Genomic DNA, 13,883 nt, shown 5'->3' with positions numbered 1-13,883 from the left:
AGCGTTCAAATCCTGAGGGTTTAACTTTCCCGAATACAAAGAATTATGAAAACCTGTAGAATGTAAATGAATCTGTATATAATCATGGGGGGACACGTTATGGCTTATTTCATTTAGAACATGCTGTATGCCTTGTCTCACAACATTTTGCGCATCTATGAAAGAATCTATTCTATCTAAATTAATAAAACGAAATTCCTCTGAATAAAGCACGCCATTAAATTTTTCTAAATCACGGTTCCACCTTCTCACAAATTGCACAAAATTAACCGGTTCATTTTCTACAGCTGCATTTTCAGAGGTCTCTGGTATACAATTATTTACCAACCCCCCTGAAACATTGTCATCGGTACAATTATCTAAGAACATGCTTTCACATTCTTTCTCTACTTCCTCCCTGTGCACAGGTCTGTTGCTGTCTCTCTCATCTTTTCTTTCGGAAATAGGCTTTTTTGCAGTCTTTTCACGGTCTAAAATTAAAAATAATAATTAACATGGGTGGTCTCATACTTTTTTTTTGCAATATTTTAAGAAGAATTTTTCTTAAACTATAACAGTATAGATTCTTACTCTTTTGTTTATCTGTCGGTTTTTTGTATGGTCTTTTGTCAGATTTCTTTGGCATATGCTGCTCATGGTCTGTTATGTAAAAAAAAACCATGGTAATACCTTTTCTTTTACACAGCTGTGAACTAATTGTTGTTTTACCCATACAGATATAAAAAAAATACTTCTTACCTTCAACTGCATCTTCAGACTCTTTTCGCTTTCTTTTGGAAATAGTTTTGTTTGCATCATTTTCACATTCTAAAAATTACAAAATAAAATAAAAAACACAGGGTCACACACACTTTTGATGTCTTTGTAAATAGATCTCTGCTTCATTGACTGTTATGAAGGGAAAAAAGAGAGACATTTGGGGGGTCATAGACATTAAGGAAAACCTATTTCTCACCATTATTTGTATTGCTGTCAGAAATGCCTTGTTGGTTTATTTTTTTTCTCTAAGGCATTACTGCATCTAGGCTGTTCTTGTTCTATGTTCAAATCTGTGTCGGATTTTGCAATATTTTCCTGTTCTAATGATAAAACAGACAAACACTGTTTTTACTACAGTTTTTTAAAAAATCATATCTAAAAATATACATTAAAACTATTAACTCACCTTTTAATTTTCTTTGTTGTCTTCTTTTAGTAAGTGACATTTTATTAATAAACACAGACTTCTGCCTTTCTTTGTTTGAAGAATCCATTTTCTGTTTCAAACTCCAGACTGCTGAATCTTTTCTGGTCACCGGCTATACCCTTTTATCACCAGCATTAGGTGGGGCGTAACCACCAACAAACCTCAAAACCTGTGTATTGAAACAAAAAAAACAAAAAAAAAAGCTACCTGGCCTCTCTGTCATGTGATGGACATCTTATAGAATAAGATAGTTCTCTTGCTTGGGTTATCATTTACAGGGCTTTATTATCAATATCTCTTTTAGATCTGAAGCCCATTCACAAAACTACAGTATGTTGAACCTTTTTTTTGTGATTTAATGTTTGCTGATCATTGTTTCTCCCTGATTAGATCATGTGTCCCAGACAGCTATCCGCACCTACCTCCTTACAATATACACCCCCCCTTTTGTTCATGAAAGGTAGTGTGTTACCAGCGCCCTCTTAGGTCTTGGGGCACTTTACAAAAAAAAAATTGGCCTCTCTTGAATGTCTTGTCATTCTGATTAGATTAACCATTTACAGATCTTGGATCCAGACAACTTCCCCACCCCCACCCACACACACACACACATAGCTCATAGCAATATACATTCCTTAGTTAATGAAATAGTTGCTGTATCAAACATTTTGCAGCCTGTGCATTGATATCAAAGAGACTTAATAAAACCATAAGATATCCCCCCCCCTAAAAACTTCCATATCACCTTAAAGCACAATTGACACATTTTGTTAATTCTGATATATTTATTAGTTGTTTTTATTAACTAATTTATACACATGGCAAAATTTGTTAAAATATTACAAAGTATTTCATTGTCAATACATACTTCTGAAATACAGATAAGAAAAAACATTACTAGCAAACAAACTGCTTTATTATACATTTTTAAAAAAGGACTGGTGTTTTCTCCCATAGATGATGGCATTTATATATTTTATCATTAAAATCTCATCTGTAGGTTTAAGCAAACTGTTTAGTTTTTGAACAGGATTTTCAGCAGTTTTCACACTGTGTATAAGATATATGATCAGATTCATATCGTCATTGTTTAGGCTTAATACACCTCGTTTATATGATGCTAATACTATAAGATTCAAAACACGCTCTAGGCACAACCTGTTACAAGCGGTCCTTAATTGTTCCTGTGTGTCAGAGGCTGTCCAATAAACGCAACTATGATCGTCCTGACTCGGATCGTCGAGAACACAGCCTTCGCAATTTTCATACCGTATGCCAGACAGACATTTTGTAAGAATACTATAGACAGCCACCCTTACGATTGATCTAAATGTTGTTTTTCGAAAAACTCCATGCACCGGCGGTGGTTTTGGGAATCCTATATAGCTCCACCAGCTGAAATCGTGCACATCTTCAGGATTGGTTTTTTTTTTTGGATCACATGTATCTGGTTCTTTTATACTTGGACAGAAGCAGCAAATACAGTTCATTTTGATACCTGGTGTGTCTCCATATTCTTCTGTTTGTAAAGATCCTTCATTTTCCTATAAAACATAATGTAAACATTAAATTAAAACCTCTTCTAAACAAACTCTCTATTATAGATAGCTCCCAAACCCGCCACCCCTAAAATGCATCATTAGAAGGAAAGAGATTTTTTCTTACCTTACACTCAAGCTTTTCCAACAAATAATCTGCTTCGGCATCCAGCGCAGCTTTGTGCAGCTCTAAATCTTCAGAATCTAAAGCATTTTCATTGACCAAGTTTGGATCCTGTGAATCAAAAAGCTTTTGTCCCAACGGTAGTTCATCAAAATCTGGGTCAGTGCTTCCTCCTCCTCCTTCTGCCCTCCGCTTTCGTTTATGGCTCCTCTTTAGTTTTGGCTGTTGAACGATTTTCATTTCGAGACGCTTAGGTGTTTCATATACGGCCATTTTCAGGAACAATTACAACAACTCTGCTTGAAGATTGTTCTCACGTGATCACTATCACATGCTTACTTCTATATCCGGTCTTGCAAGTTTGGGCGTGTCTAACAGAGAGGGGAGGAGGGAAGGGTTGTGGGGGAGAATACAGAAGTCTGTTTTTTTTTAAAACAAAACTAAAGCCTTGTGGTTTACCATTTGCAAACCTATACCCCCCCACTGCTTTCAATTATCCTCTGCACAGATTTTAGGCTGGCAGGGAGGATTGAGGCAGAGAGGGGCGGAGGGAAGGGGGGGTGTGGGGGGAGAGATTCTCCCTGTCTCTGTGTACAGAATGAGTCACATCTTCCTGCCTGCTCTCTGGTAACTTTTATTGGGGCATGCCTATCTACAGCAAGGGCTTGGAGGGGTGGGCTTGGGCTTCTGGTGACATCACTGGGGGGTTTGGCTTGGGGGTTTGAGTGACAGCGTACCCATAAACTACTCCGGTCCCTAGTCTTTGCAAAAAAAACAAACCTGTCTTTTGCAAAGTTTGATCCTGCAGTTCATGCAATTCACCACTGGTAGCTTCAATCACTTGTTTTAAAAAAACCAAATCCTTGTCAACAGAATGAGCCACAGTTTTCCTGCCTCCTAAAAGCATACTTCCGGCTCCGACATCATTAAAAGGCATCAGGATGTTCTAGGAGCGCATATTTCGGGACTTTTGTATTGTACTTCCGGTGAAATCATCAAAAACAGCCAGAGTCCATTAATTCTGACATCATTAAAAAAGCGACAGGACCCTTTCTGATGACGTTTTAGGGGGGGTGTTTTTGGGGGGCGGTGTGGGGTGGACTTCCAGTGATGTCATACCCGCTACATCACAGGGGGTGTGGCTTGGGGTTGGGGTGTGGGCGGAGCCATCCATGACATCATGGGGGGTGGGAGGGGCTCCCCATTCACTTCTATTGGGAGGGGAGGAGCATTGATGGAGTCTGGGGCGGGGTCTGGGGCGGGGCCTGGGGCAGAAGGGGTGTGGCCTGGGGCGTGGTTGAGGGTGGGATGAGGCGGGAGGGGGTGTGGCTACGCCCCCATTCACTTCTATGGGGAGTGGGCGGGGTGAGGGCGGGGCTTAGACCGGAAGTGAACGCTGATTGGCTGCTGTCATCCTTATCTCACCTGTCAATCAGTTTGATTGATCGTGTACCCATTATACTACTTGTGGAGTCTCGAATATAAGACTTAGCCAAAGGTACCCTAGGTCTCAAAAACTAATCTATGTATTGAGACAATGGCTCCAGTATAGACCTAGTACCAGGCACAATTGGTCTTCCAGGTGGGTTTATTAATGTCTTGTGTATTTTGGGCAAAATATAGAAGATGGGGACTTGAGGATAAGGTTCTACCAAAAAATTGTATTCTGAACCAGTAATGATCGTTTCCTTTCCTGTAACAATTCTTGTATCTGAATCCTTAATTCCCATGTAGGGTCATCTTCCAGAAGTTTATAAAAATTCCTATCTACTAACTGACGTCGAACCTCAGCATAATATTCCTCAATATTCATAGCCACAATTCCCCCCTCCCTTATCCGCAGGGTGGATAATTATTTCAGAATCCTGCCGCAATCTTTCACAAACTTGGCATTCTTTCAAAGATAGATTATCAAAACAAATTGTCGGTTGTTCTTCTATTCTATCTATTGCTTTCACTACCAATTGTTCAAAAGTCGTGATTACCGGATCCGGAGGTCCTGGAGGTATCCATCTTGACCTACGGTGGAGCTTCACCTCCCTAACTGCCATAGCCGATTCCGCAAAATATTTCTTTATTTTTAACAGATGAAAAAACTTCTCTAAAGCCACCCGAGTAGAAAAAGAATCATATTTTACAGGGGGCACAAAAGACAAACCCTTTTCTAGTAAACTCTTCTCATCTTGAGTAAGGCATCGGGAAGACAAATTGAACACTACGTGCGATACATTCCCTGTGACCTCGTTATTCTTTTGTCGCAAACTGGTCATGGAGGCTGTAACCTCTGTGGATTGTACTGTTCTCCCCCATAGTTTTTTCGTACATTATTCGATGTATTCCTTAAAGAACCTTCCACCTGAAGCTCTATGTCACTGAAAGTTGGTAATTCTGCTGCTGCCCTCCTTGATGATTTTCCATGCTATCCTCATCCGAGGAATCACTTGAGGAGCTATCAAACAGGCGTACTTTCTTCTGAGCCCTATTCTTATCCATCCAGGGATATAGTCTCGTTCATCTCTCTGAAACCTTTTAATATTGGAAGCTTTCAATTCTAGCCAGTATTTCTGCATATTCTTGTTGTATTAGTTTGAAGCTCAGAAATCTGACCCTCAATTACAGATTTTATCTCTAAGGAATTATTATTAACTGTTTCTATAGTTAGGAGCATCAGATCGTAGGAACACTTATTAAGTATCGCATTCCATCTCATTATAAACTCACTATCCTGAGCATATACAAGAATGGCTCCTTAAAAATTCTTTTTTTTTTTTTTTTTTTTATTGGCAACCAAACCAAGAACATTGCCATAACATCCTGAAATACATGTACATGAAAATGTTCAATAAAACATTTACAATCATTGCCTTGCCTATTCAATTCCCCGTCCCCCGCCGTCCCCGTCCCCGATGTATGAGTGCTCCATGGGTAATACTCAAATGTTCGTCACTCTCCAAAATGCCGGAAGTTATGCCAGCCGAACAGTCCTCCCCCTCTAGGGTATCTGCTGTGTTGCTAACGAGTCTGGCAATCCTGCGAGGCTCATGAGGTTAGACCTCATCTTATGGCCCTCTATACCAGCGTAGAAAGGGTTCCCAGATGAGAACATGTTTGGCCACTATGTCATGCTGCTGAGCCCTCAGATAGTACCAGAAGTGCATCAGCCACAGTCTCTGTATAACAGTCTCCATCCCTGGCGTTCTATCCTGTCGCCAATGTGCCGCTAGCTCCTGTCGGGCCGCACTAAACACGTGATGTATTAGCGTACGCACCTTCTTTGTCCACGTGCCAGGATAATCTGACAACAAGAAGACAGCTGGTTCGAAGGGCACCAGAACAAGGACCATTTGCAGAATCAGCTGTCGGATCCACCTCCAGAATGGTACTATCTTGGTGCAACTCCACCAAATATGCAGGAATGTCCCCTCCTGTTGACAGGTCCTCCAACACCGCTCGTCTTGCGTAGGATATATGGTATGTAATCTGGTAGGGGTAAGGTACCACCTCAACATTATTTTATAGTTGGTTTCCATGATGTTGGCAGAAATAGAGCATCGGGACACTTGCAGGAAACACCGACTCCATCTGTCCGCAGACCATTGTAAGTTTAAGTCCTTTTCCCAAGCTTGCTGAAAGCGATGTAAAGGCTGGCCCGGCTGAGACAACCACACATATATGTTAGAAATTGTGCCCCTCAGCTCTTCTGCTGAAGAGCATAAACTTTCAAAGGCCGACCTCTGCCTGCGCACATTTTCCATATTATACGGGTCCTGGAGGCAGTGTCGTATTTGTAGATAAGGATAGTATTCCCCCGTCGGGAGTCCATAGCGGTGTTGCAATGCCTCAAATGAAGAAACACGAGAATCCTGGAATAATTGTCCATAGCTCCAGATCCCCCACTTACACCACCGAGAATATCCCAGCCCGCCATCAGAAATCTCACATTTTTGTTTGTATAACCCAATAGGTAGAAGGGGCGTAACCAGTTCTGCCTCCGATAGCAGCCGCCTGCATTGCCGCCAAATTTTCAGTGTTACCTGAGTAAAAGGACTCTCTACCTCCTTATCCTTCCCCCTCCCTGGGAGCCCCCATATACAACTATATAAGGGTATTCCACCGCTCAAAGATTGTTCAATTGTAGCCCAAGGCTTCAGTGAGTGCCCGGCAGACCATTCAGGTATGACCCTTAACTGGGCCGCTTGATAGTATTTAATAAAATTAGGAACCGCTAGCCCCCCTTCTGTGCGAGGCCTATATAATACCTGCCTCGCTATTCGCGGAGGCCTTCTGCGCCAAATAAAATGAAAGACCTTGGTCTGCAGGTTTCGCAAAAATTTAGAGGGGACCGCTATCGGCAGCGTTTGGAAGAGATACAACCACCTTGGCAGCACATTCATGTTAATCACTGCTATTCGCCCTAGCCAGGAAAACTTATATGGATACCATATATCAAGGTCTTTAACCATTTGCTCCATCAGTAGTATATAATTTAGGCTGAATAGCTTTTTCCAATTCGCAGTCATCTTAATTCCCAGATATTTTATCCCCTTCTGAGCCCACTTAAAAGGGAATTTATCTTTAATTACAGAAATCTGCTCATCCGATAATGTGACATTCAAAATTTCCGTTTTAGACATATTTACCTTAAAACCTGAGATTGAGCTAAACTTATCCAGCTCATGCACCAAAACCGGTAAGGTACTTTGGGGGTGAGCAACAGTAAATAGTAAATCATCAGCGAATAGTGTTATTTTAGATTGCTCTCCCCCACTATCAATGCCCTGTATAGCCCCATTCTGACGAACTAAAGCGGCTAGTGGCTCCATAAATAAGGCAAACAGGCGTGGGGACAGTGGGCACCCCTGTCTGGTGCCCCTCCCCAAAGCAAACTGTGAAGAGTAGGACCCATTAACCTTAATGCACGCCGTAGGCCTGGAGTACATTGACCGAAGCCACTTATGGAAATTGGGTCTATATGTGTCTCTCTTTTTTTCTTTTTTATAAAAACACTTCTAACTCTTCTAAGTTGAGTAATTTTATGATTCCCAAAACCTTTGGTATTAATTAGATCCAATTGCGACGAACATGCAAAATCTTCTAAAAGTGAATATGCTAATTGCTTGGACAAAGAATTTCTACAATAATCTTGTCCTGGAGAAAAGAGAAGATATGTAATTTATGGGCTTCCAATGGACATAAGTTATTGTGGGTAAAACAGCAAACAATAGTGCGATAATCAGTGGCAAGAAAACAGAGCCGCTGAAAACAGTCAGCACTAAAAGATTTTAGGATTGTCGAGACAATTAGCATATTCACTTTTAGAAGAATTTGCAACTTTGATACAGTTCATCGCAATTGGATCTAATTAATACCAAAGGTTTTGGGAATCATAAAATTATTCAACTCAGAAGAGTTAGAAGTGTTTTTATAAAAAAGAAAAAAAGAGAGACACATATAGACCTGTGCTTGAATCTACTGGTTACAAAATTCTTGGTCAACAGACCTGGTTTTTTTTGCCAGTTCTGAGGTCTTTGTCGCTTACATAAACAATTATTCTTTGGGATTTCTTCCATAAAATAAATTTAATAAAGTTTGTTTTTTAACAGATTGTTTAATCCAGGATAACTAATGCAGTGCTTGCAGTTAGTTATTTAGTAGAAAATAAATTGGATACGAGCTGGCTCCCTTTCTTTTGTTCAATTAACCCCAAACTATACAGAATGGGACAAAACCCCAGTAGAAATCCTACACCTCCACTTCTGAAAACAGACACTCTGTCCAGAGGAACACCCCTAATGGTGCAGAGCAGAATTAGGAAGCTTCTCTTACTATTCACCATACAAAAAAGAATATTCAAATTCTGGTGTCAGCTCAATAACGGTGACCCAAACCCCTCCACTACCAGGCTCTTGGTGCAGCAACACAAAATGCTGGAAAAAAACATACTGAGCACCCATGTAGCAACCCTGCCCTACCAATCCAGCACTAACACCCGGAACACAAACAATGTACAACCCGGCACATGAAAAGATGGCGATGCAAATACTGCAACATGCCTGAGGACAGTGGTACTCGACAGGTGTGCCACGAGGTCCCGAGGAGCGTGTCGCAGGGCCAGCAGGAAGCTGCTCTCTCCTCATCAGCTTGGCTGGGGATCGGTTGACTTCGTCTTTCATCAGGTTTGACAGGAGGCTACTCTCATTTTCTTCTCTTTCTGGCCCAGTTGGGAGGCTGTTTCCTCCTCCATCCAGCTCAGAGGGAGATATTGCCTATTCCTGCTCCTCTGGGCGCCCGATGGGGTATCAACTTTATCTTCCCCTGCCTGGCCTGGATGTGTGATACTGCTAACGATCTCTTCACCCTGTGGGGGGAAAGGAGGTTGGGGATGCTGGGCAGGGAGAGGTGGAAGAAGGAAGGAAGGTAGGGGCTGCTGAGCAGGAAGGGGGTGGGGAGAGGGGAGGAAGGGGGCAGGGAGATTCAAGCAGGGGAGAGGGACCCCAGGCAAGAGGATGTGGGCAGGGATGTGAGTGTGAGGGGATGATTGAAAGAGAGTCATTGAGAGAAGTGAGGGGTGATAGGGGCACGGAGGAGTGGACTGGATGTCCATTTGGGGAAGGTGCCTTTCTTCTATCTTGGTACTTTGCTTAGTATAGGAGGAAAAGCATTACTGTTTCTAGTTCTCCAGTTTTGCAGTGCACGCAGGGGGGGCTTTTCATTCATTCATTTATTTATTTATTTCTAAACTGCATAGTTCGCTGATCTACAAAACTCATATACATAATAGGCAACAGAGATGAAAAGTATAAGTAATTGACATTAAAACAAAAAAAAACGACCTGCTGGGGGATACACACAGGTAACAGTTTATTAGGTTTGTGGTGACAGCAGTCCGATGTGAAATAGCGTACCATTGGAAGGCTCCTATGGGGCCTACTCTGGCCATAATTCAGGCAAGAGTGGACAAGATTTTTGCATTATGTAAAATCACTGCTCATAAACGTGGGAAATTTGGGTCCTTTTTGAATGTTTGGCAAAAGTATTTAGAATGGAGGGATACACTAGCATTGGGTTGAAGGCTCCTTTGCACTTTCCACTGAATCAGTATTGGTTATTGGTGTTAGATACATGTAAGGGTTAGCTAAGCCGGAAAGGGAGGGGAGGGGTTAATAACAAAATGATGTGGAGACGGTTATTTTGTATATTGTTTATTTTGTTACACAAACGCATGTTACACAAACATAGAACTCCCTCCCCACCCTCCTACGCCAAGAGACATCCCTGCAAATTTTCAAGAAAGGAGTCAAAACATGGCTATTCCGACAGGCCTATCCCGACACAAACCAAATTTAATTTCTCCCCAGCCCCCCATGTTCGAACTTTTTCCACCCCTTCCTTTGTTTCCCTCGCTTCCCCCCGCACCACCCATGGATACCCTAGAAGAAACAATATCCCCCCCTACTGCTTAATTTATCCCTTTTTGATCATGATCGGTTAATGTGTCCTTTTGTAAGAAATAGTATTTGGTTCTAAGGTTACATTGTTATGGTTTTACTTTTATTTTATTCTTTGTACATTGTTTTATTGTTTTATTGTATCGCCCACCTGAGTTCTTTGTAAACCGGCATGATGTGCTGCATGAATGTCGGTAAATAAAAGTTAATAAATAAATAAATAAATAAATATTCATTTTTGATGTACATTCCAGTTTTTGTCTCCAATAAAAACCTTTAATTATAAAAAAATAAATAAATAAACCGATCTAGAAACAACAAACATGCAAGACAATTTGCATACGTAGTTACCATCAGCTTTACTGTTTGGGGGTTTCCATTCCAGTCTTTTGTCTCCACGTTTGAAAATTGTGTTCGGGTCTGTGAGGTATTTCAGTAGCCTGCAGGCATTGGCAGTGGTGTTCTCAGCTGCTGCACACATTGGTGGTGCACTGCTGCCTTTTCAGAGCTAGGGCTATTCCTGGGGGAATTCTCAGAGTTAGTGTCGCAAAGGTACGGCAGCTTTAGGACACCTGTGCTGAATGTTTTTAGTAGAGGGAGTCTGTGTTGCCGTTACTGAGATGACACCAGAATCAGAATCTCTTTTCATATGGTGAGTTGTAGGGGGAAGTATCCTAGTTCTGTTCTGCTCCGATTGTCAGAGGTTGCTGGGTTCCTGTGGATGCAGAGTACGTGTTTACATTTTAACCCAGTGTGTCAGGCGTGTGAGCATCAGCGCTCAGGGATGTCCTGACAGGAAAAAAGGTTGAGAACCAGTGCCCTAGAATACCAATCTATTCCTATTGAGGAAGAAATTGGAAAACAGAACCAGCTGGACTGGTACAGATCCTTACACATAAAATACATGCTAGCAGAATATCTCACCTCCATCATATATGCAAAGAATAGGCAAACCCTCGCAAATACAGGATAAGGGATCTGCATACTTCTCCCAACTGCCTTGGTGGTCGGTTCTAGAAGTCACCACAACCCACCTCGGGCCTGAGCTTTTCCCACCCTGCAGTCCTCAAGCAGCTGGCCAGGTACTGGGGAGGTTGCAGGCCTTCTTTTATTTCCTAGTGGCTCCCTTACCTTTTCTCTTACTAATCCTCCCCAATCATATTCCCTGCCACAACCACTGCTAACACCAAGTCCACCTCCCCCCATCCCCTACATTCTTTATCTCACCTGCCATGCTGTCAGCTGCATTGTCCGCTGCTCTTCAGCTTCAAGGTTTTCTCCCTCTCATCCAGCCATCTCCATGCTCCCTGGCAGTATCTCATCCTTGTTGCTGTCGTCTCACCTCTACCTCTCTTCCACGCATTTTTTTGCTCCTCCTCCTCTCAGCCAGGGATATTGATCCCAATCCTGGCTCTTCAAGGCAACTTTCACCCCATCCGTGCATCTCAAACTGTTTCACTATTCCGCTTCTCCCTCCATTTTCTCTTCCTTTCTTGTACTCCAAGAAACCTGCCTAATTCATGACCTCTTTCTCTCTCATACTCTTCATCTCCTTGCCTTGATTGAGACCTGGCATTCCCCTGAGGACTCTTCTTCAGTTGCTGCTCGCTGCCTTGAAGGTTATCTTTTCTCCCATACACCTCACACAGTAGGTCACGGTGGTGCTGTTGGACTGCTGCTCTCCCCCTCCTGTAGGTTTCGATGACTTCTTCCACTTCAGTTCCATTCTTTTTCTTACTTTGAGGCCCACTTCATCTGCCTATTCACCCCACTGTCTCTCCAGTTAGCTGTCATTTATTGACCCCCCCCCCCCCCCCCCTGATAAATCCTCCTCCTTCTCCTTTCTTGCCAACTTTTGATTCCTGGCTTTCCTTCTTCTTGGTGACTTTAAGCCCAGTGTTGATGACCCCTCTGACTCTTATGCCTCAAAACTCCTTTCCTTAACCTCCACATTTGATCTCCACCTCTGTTCTACTGCCCCTACACAAGCATGGCCACTGCCTTGACCTATTCCTTGTCTCCAGCTGCTATCGGACATCTCTGCCTCAATTCTTCTGATCTCAGACATCACCTGATAACTTTCACATTAAACCACCCTCCCTCACAGACCTGTCCAGTCACCACGAACACCTTCAGGAATCTCCAGGCTATTGACCCTTGTATCCTCTCCACTACAGTTTCATCTTTCCTTTCCTCCACTACATTGTCATGAGTCAGTTGATGAAGCAGTTTCTTCTTACAACACTGTACTCTCCTCTGCTTTAAACACTCTTGCTCTCCCCTTACTTGTCCTGTAAACCGCACCAAACCCCAGCCTTGGCTCACCCCTAGAATTTGCTTCCTATGACCGTGTCCACTCTGCAGAACATCTGTGGTTAAAATCCCATGCCTATGTAGACTGCATACATTTCAAATTCATGCTGGCCTCCTTCCAATCTGCTAATACACTTCCCAAGCAAAGCTACTACATCCGACAAATTCTTTTCCCTCCAACTCTCACAGACTCTTTCCCATATTCAAATTCCCTCCTCAAACTGCCTTTGCCTCACACCAACCCACTCCCCACTTTAACTCTGCCCAGAATAAGGCTGACTACTTCCATGACAAGGTTTACAAAATTAGTCTTGAGTTCTCAACCAGGTTATCTCTACCTCCCTCTCCCCTTCCTCTGGCCGCCACCACCACTCTCCTCTCTTTCTGAAGTCACAGTGGAGGAACCTGCCCATCTTCTATCCTTCAAACTCACAACTTGTTCCTCAGCTCTGTCTCTACTGCAGTCATCTCTTCCATCTGTCGCTCTCCACTGCAACTTTTCCTACTGCCTTTCAAACATGCTGGGATCACAAATTTTCTTCCGATGGTAACATGGACTGTCTGTAGTGACTGTATTTAGTGAAGAGAAATTGATCTCCTGCTTTGCTGATTCTTTGTACGTCGATTTTCCAACTAGGCGCTTCAAACTTCACCCGTTGTTAATAAGGAACTTGCTTATATGCAGCATGACCGCAGAGGATATAAGATGGGGGGAGCAGAAGAGGGGCATGCCTTAATAATGCGACTACGGGTGGGGGTGAGGGGCGGCAACTGTGATGACATTTGCCATGGTTCTCTCCCTTTCCCACCCCAGGGATGACCATGATTTTCTATGTCTTAAAAAAACAAAGCTGCCTCCCCTCCGCAGCCTAGCTGCCTCTTTCTCAGTAAAGGCTGAGCATATTGCATGCACCAGAATGGAGGCCAAAACAGGAGGAATGTCTCACGTATCTGTACAGTGCTGCATCTGTGTATTAGGAATAATAAATAGTGGTGGGAATAGTTGCTTACTGCTGCTGCTGCTCCTTCCTCACCTCAGGGAAGGGCTGCCAATCTATGAAGAATGGTCTTCCTTTCACGTACACATCTGTGGCTCTGCAAGTGCCTCTCTGATGTTATGAATATTACAGGAAACTCCAAGAATATTTCTAGCTAGAAGAGCTGACAGAGCCAGATATTGGCTAGTAGGGATGTGAACCGTTTTTTGACGATTTAAAATATCGTCCGATATATTTTAAATCGTCAAAAATCGTTAGAGCCGCGATACAATAACA

The 13,883-nt window shown here is 42.7% G+C and overlaps 1 long non-coding RNA gene across 1 annotated transcript; it reads right to left on the bottom strand.

Moving 5' to 3' along the window:
• Positions 1-574: 574 nt before the first annotated feature.
• On the bottom strand, positions 575-1,079 carry LOC115083773. The gene is made up of 3 exons (XR_003854400.1): positions 956-1,079; positions 739-807; positions 575-639 (listed from the first exon to the last, which is right to left on the bottom strand). It is a non-coding gene; the product is annotated as an uncharacterized LOC115083773 (long non-coding RNA).
• Positions 1,080-13,883: the final 12,804 nt, after the last annotated feature.

Source organism: Rhinatrema bivittatum, chromosome 2 (genome assembly GCF_901001135.1).
Source record: "Rhinatrema bivittatum chromosome 2, aRhiBiv1.1, whole genome shotgun sequence".
NCBI lineage: Eukaryota > Metazoa > Chordata > Amphibia > Gymnophiona > Rhinatrematidae > Rhinatrema > Rhinatrema bivittatum.
The sequence above is the reverse complement of the archived record's forward strand: the minus strand, read 5'-3'. Positions and strand labels throughout refer to the sequence as shown.